Source organism: Lacerta agilis, chromosome 10 (assembly GCF_009819535.1).
Source record: "Lacerta agilis isolate rLacAgi1 chromosome 10, rLacAgi1.pri, whole genome shotgun sequence".
In the NCBI taxonomy this organism is placed as follows: Eukaryota; Metazoa; Chordata; class Lepidosauria; order Squamata; family Lacertidae; genus Lacerta; species Lacerta agilis.
The window spans coordinates 54,084,856-54,090,855 of record NC_046321.1 but is presented as its reverse complement, the minus strand read 5'-3'; positions in this window follow the sequence as shown (position 1 = coordinate 54,090,855).

The following is a 6,000-nucleotide window of genomic DNA, read 5'->3' as shown; positions in this document are numbered from 1 at the left end:
TTTTTTCCATTTACTACCAAATTATTGATGACATTTGCCTTTTGTCTTTTCTTCAATTGCCAAGCTAGTAGTTTTCCACACTTATTAGCCGATTCAAATGTTCTTTGTTTCATCATTTTCACTTTCCATTCGATGTCCTGATTCATTATATTAGCATATTGGGATTGCAAGTATTTAATTTCTTTTTGGATTTTAACACATCTGGGATGCCCTCTTAATTCTTTTTCCTTTTCTTTGATTGACTTCAACAATCTCTCCATTTCTGCATTTTGTTGTCTCTTCTTTTTTGCTTTTTCACTAATGAGAAATCCTCTCATTACAGCTTTACTTGCATCCCAAGCAATTCTTTTCTCCACTTCGGAACTCCAATTTATCTGAAAGTATTCTTTCATCTTTTTCGCCGCTCTTTCTACTAGCTTGGTGTCTCTCATCAAAGCGTCATCCATTCTCCATCTAAAAGAATCCTTGGAAATCATTTTTAAATTTAACTGTACCGGATTGTGGTCTGAAAGAGTTTTAGGACCAATTTCTGCCTTTTGTATTTTTGGAGCCAATTCATTCGAAATCCAAATATAATCTATCCTCGACCATGACTTCTGAGATTCACTAAAGTAAGTTGCCTCTGTATCTGTAGGGTTTTTTAATCTCCAAGAGTCCACCAAATTCAAATTATCCACCATTTCGAAAAAAGTCTTTGGGAGTTTCCCATCATTCGTTAATTTGGTTCTTTGAGATCTATCCATTAGTGTGGAAACTGCACCATTAAAGTCTCCAAGGCAAACTAATTTGTAATCCAAATAGTCCAACAGCAGATCATGTATTTTCTTATAAAAAATTGACTTTCCGTCATTTGGTGCATAAAGTCCCAGAATCAAAAGTTTTTCGCCTTGTATATTAATTTCAATTGCGATGTATCTCCCTTCTTCATCTTTAAAAAGCTGTCTTGGGCTATATTTCTCCTTTGCATATATCACTACTCCTCTCTTCTTGACCTTGTCCGATGATATAAACTCTTGGCCTAATTTTTTGTTCTGTAGTAATCTTCTGTGACGTCGGGCTATGTGGGTTTCCTGTAAACATATTATATCCAAATTCTTCTTTTCTATGCTGTAAAACACTCTGCGTCTCTTTGGTCTCTGATTCAATCCCCGGACATTCCATGTCATTAGCTTGAGCGCCATTTTCCTTTCTTTATTCTTCTCCTCCAGTTGCTTCTCCTTTCTTATCTTTCTCTGGATCCTGGCTTGAACCTGGTAAACTTGGTAGTCCCGGCGGTGGTGGAAATTCCGCTGGGAACCTGTATAATTGTGCTGGATCGAGTGGTGTGCCTTTAAATTGTTCCTGATGCTTGTCCAAAAACTTTTGCTTCTCCGCCAAGGACCTTATTCTTATCTTTTTTCCTTCAAACGTAAATGCCAGGCCTTCTGGAAATTCCCAACTGAAGGGAATTTTTCTTTTTCTAAGCTCAGTCACCAAGTCGTTGTAAGGAACTCTTTTGTCCAGGAAAAATCTGGGGATGTCCTTATAAAAAATTACTTTATTCTGCTCTACCACCAGGTTGTTTCTATAATGCAAGTCCAGAAAAAAGTCCCTATCGTGTCGATCGTGTAGCACAATCAAACAGTCACTGACTGTTTTGTTGCTTTTCTTTCCTCTGGAACCTCTTGGACCAAATCTGAAGGCCTTCACTATGCGCGCTGAGACGTTAACTTCTTCTAGCTCCCAATATCCTGAAAATAGCTTCACAATATAAGCTTTTAGGTCTTCCCCTTCCAATTCTGGAAGACCCCTTAGACGGATGTTGCCCTCTCTCTGATGTAGTTGCAGAAAAGCGAGAGACTCTTCAACAGTTCTCTGTCATGTTCCAATATTCTCTATCTGCTCCAAATCCAAATTGTCCAATTTTTCCTCCACCTTTTTTATTTTTTCTTTGACCACTTTAATTTCCTCAGAGTCCTTTTTCAGGGTGGTCACCTCCTGCCCAATTCTATTAATTTCTTCTCTGTTCTTCCTTACGTTCTCCTCAATTTGCCCAATTGATTTTTCCAGGGTCTGCGTAGAATTTTTAATATCAGCTTTTATGTCAGCTTGTAATTTTTCTATTGCTGAGTTCACTGCTGTATTTCCTGATGAAACTTGATCTTGTGTTTGTTTCAACCCTTCAGTGACGCTTTTCAATCCTGCTGCAATTTCTGCCACGCTAACAACCAATTTCTCCATTTGTTCCTGTAGAGTTAGGGAAACAGAGCCTCTTTTTTGTGCAGAGCTAGAACCAGCTGTTTTTGAACTAGTGTCCATCTCCTGTGGGCTCTGCAATTGTAATCTCAAGGTCACTCCAGTTGCTGTGGTAACAATCTCAGACATTCACAGCAGAAGGCCAACAGTCCCAAAAGTAAACACCAGGTGGCCAGCAGCTCAATTCTGAGAACAAAGAGACTGCTGAGCCAGGAGCCCACACCAGTCCCAAAAATCCAGCTTTTAGGCAAAGAGTTTAAATTTTCCAAAATATAAATTCCTTAAAGCCAAGAAGGGTTTATTTTCATATAGCCCAAGTCAGTAACAGTTTCTAACTTGCAGTGTTACCACCAAAGTCCATAAAGTAACTTGTATCTGGTTACAAAGAAGTCAAAATGTCTCCACTGGTAAACAGTCACTGAAACACCAACAAAGAAAAAATGGCAACAATATATCACAGCCCGCTACTGACCCGGAATCCTAATCCAGAGGGTGAGGGGCATCTTCTTTTGCCATATCAACTGTTTTTAAGTCTTTAAACATCCTTTAAGCAACTTTTAATCAACTTTTAAAAAGTTTGGCAGAGTTCGCAAAACTTTCCCGTTAGTCGCGGCTTTGATCTTTTAGCGCTACCAAGCTCGCGCAAACAGTTCAAAGGGAACAGGCTTCCTTTTGCAGTTTCCTCTGCAAGCAGTGCTCTTTAAACTTGTAAAATAATCCAATATTTTAACTTACAGAGTTTCTTTGGAAGTTTCTGTGTAGGAAGTGCCGGGTGCTCAGGTCTGGCGGGATCGCTGCTTTGATCCTCCGCAGGCAGTCGCTTCTTCAGTCCCGTGCTGGGGCTCCGCTCGCCTGATTTTCCCCCTTACGAGGGTCAATCAGGAGCGGAGACAGCACGTCTGGGACCTACGAAGCCGTCGGTCCACGGGACGCTCTTCCCGTGGCTTTAAGGGACCCGTGGCGCAGGCACGGAGATCCCTATCGCCTAACGGAGGACGGAGCCGTCGGACTCCCGTCCGCCATTGACTCGGCACCTAACCGGAAGTCCTCATTTCCTCTGCTGATGATTTGTTCTTTCTAGCAGAAGAGTGCAGAAGTTTCTGAGCTTTAAAATCCTCAAGGGAATTCAAATGTCTTGAGGCCTATCTCATTGGCTCCACTGTTCCCATTTTGTGCTTAAAGAGGGTGGAACTAACCCTGTACAAATCTGGAGCTAGTGTGATCCCTAATCCTCAACTCCTTTCTGTTGCCCGTGATATCAGCAGGTAGGATGGATTGAGAATTGTGCTGGCAATATATGCAGGAGAGTGTCATTGACAGGGAGTCCTGTGATACTTGCCAGGTGTGTCTTGACTGAGGGACTATAGAAATCCTGAAATGGGACTCAACTTACCCTTTGATTAATAATACAGTGGACCCTCAGGTTACGTTACCTTCGGGTAACGTAACTTTCGGGTTGTGAACGCAGCAAACTTGGAAGTGTATACTTCCGGGTTTCACTGTGTGCACATGCGCAGAAGCACTCTGCATGCCACATGCATGCGCAGAAGCACTCTATCGCTCCACGCCACCACGCGCATGCTCAGATGCAGCGCCTCTAGATGCGGACTTTTCGGGATACGTACAGACCTCCGGAACGAATTAAGTTCGTATCTGGAGGGTCCACTGTAATAATAATAATAATAATAATAATAATAATAATAATAATTATTATTATTATTATTATTATTATTATACGTTGCCCATCTGAATGGGTTGCCCCTGCCATTCTGGGCATCTCCCAACAAAATATTAAAAACACAATAAACCACCAACCTTTTAAAACTCCCCTGAAGAGGGCTGCCTTCAGATGTCTTTTAGAAGTCAGTAGCTGGGATTGGGAACTTTTGTCCAATCCTCAGGGTGGAAACTGACTCAAGAAGGAACTTGATGACAGGTATTTGTCTGCATATTCTATGCTTGAGTGAAAGTTACCTTAATCTAGTAATGCAGACTTGGCACCACCACTGTATTTTTGTTGCTCCGAGACATGTTTTGGGTACCTGATCCCATCACATTTCTATCATGTATTTTGTTTTACAACAAAAAACAACCAAGCATGCCTCTGCCACGATCATTCCTCTGTTGCAAATTATACACGAGCAGCACATATTTGCATATGGGAAAGGGTTCTGAAATGTGATTAATATGTAGGCATGATCAAATGCTGCCAATTGGGTTGCGCAAACTCTCCCCCCCCCCATGTAATCTAAAAATGTTCATCGTAATAGGAGTTGTGCATATTCTCCTGAGCTTGCTGAAGCTGAGCAATGGTATGATACACACCAGGATGTCATTTTGGTCTATCTGGCTCTTATGTATTATTAATTTTTGCACAAAATGGAAGTGTCCAGCTTTATTTGAACAAACTATGTAAAGCTATTACACAGGTGGTATCACGTGCCCGGGAAATTGTGTCGAATGATTTTATCAATATCTCCCTTATGCAGTTACAGGTAGGTAGCCATGTTGGTCTGCCATAGTCAAAACAAAATAAAAAATAAAAAAATCCGTCCAGTAGCACCTTAGAGACCAACTAAGTTTATGCAGGAGAGACTGTGGACAATGTGCATCTCATGGTGGAAATGTACCTAGGTTAAAAAATAAAATCTGGAAGTTGTTTCATATGAATATGATGCATTTCTAGAGAGCAAACTATATGCCATCCTAAACTGATGCTGATGCAGAAAATGCTGTGCAGCCTGTCTTGTTCTTGGAACTCAGTGGAAAACAGCTGAAGATCTTAAACTGGACAGGTGTAACGTAGTGATTATGGAGAAAAACCCATTATTTCATTTGAAATTTAGGCTAGACTAGAATACCCACAAGGCTGTGGCTATGGGAGAAGCAAGACTCTCTTGGGGTAATTATGCTGTGAACCCCTCCATTGTAGTTTCAGGTTGTATATTTGTTCAAATAAACCATATATCATAAAGACCCCACAGTCTCCGCTATGCCTTATTCCAAAAGGAAACATGAACCCTGGGTAAGCGCCTGGAACTCCTGGAATCTTGCACCACTCGGAGATTGAGGTGCTGTGCAACAATATTAAACTCAGGAGGGGGCAAGAGAGAATTGTGTCTTTCTTCCAGTCCTGTACATTGCCAAGAGCATCAAAGACTTGATGCAAATAAAAAGAATTGTAAATAATAATCTCCTGGAGCTGAGCTGTGACAGCAACCACACTCTGAATCACTGCATGCCTTAATGTGGTTTGACATGTTAATTAGTTCTGAGTGGGCTCATTGTCTTGCAAGGGGAAACAGCTATTACACTGAACTCAAATATACTATGTGACTTTCCCTTATTTCATTTATCCTAATGCAAGGCTAGTTGCATTGCATTAAAACAAGTTGAATTAAACTTTCACATCTAGCAAAAGGAAATTTTGCACTGTAAACTCTGCACTTCCTCCAATGTGAGGAGTTGGGTAATGAGCCCAACTCACACGGCTTATTGTTCTACATTGTGAAAATTCACAATTCCAGTAGACATGATTGCACCAAAATAAGAGCTTAAAATGCACCGGCGCTTTAGATAATCATGGCAGAAGTAAGCTTTTTGAACATTTTTCGGCATGGGCGCAGGGTCGCTCTGCATAACAAATAATTTAAAAGGTGGTAGCTTGATAGTATTTCCATCTCATGGAGATACAAAGGCACATTCCTGGGTTGCCATACACTCTCTTTTTCCAGGACATGTCCTTTTTTTAAGGGTTAAAATTTC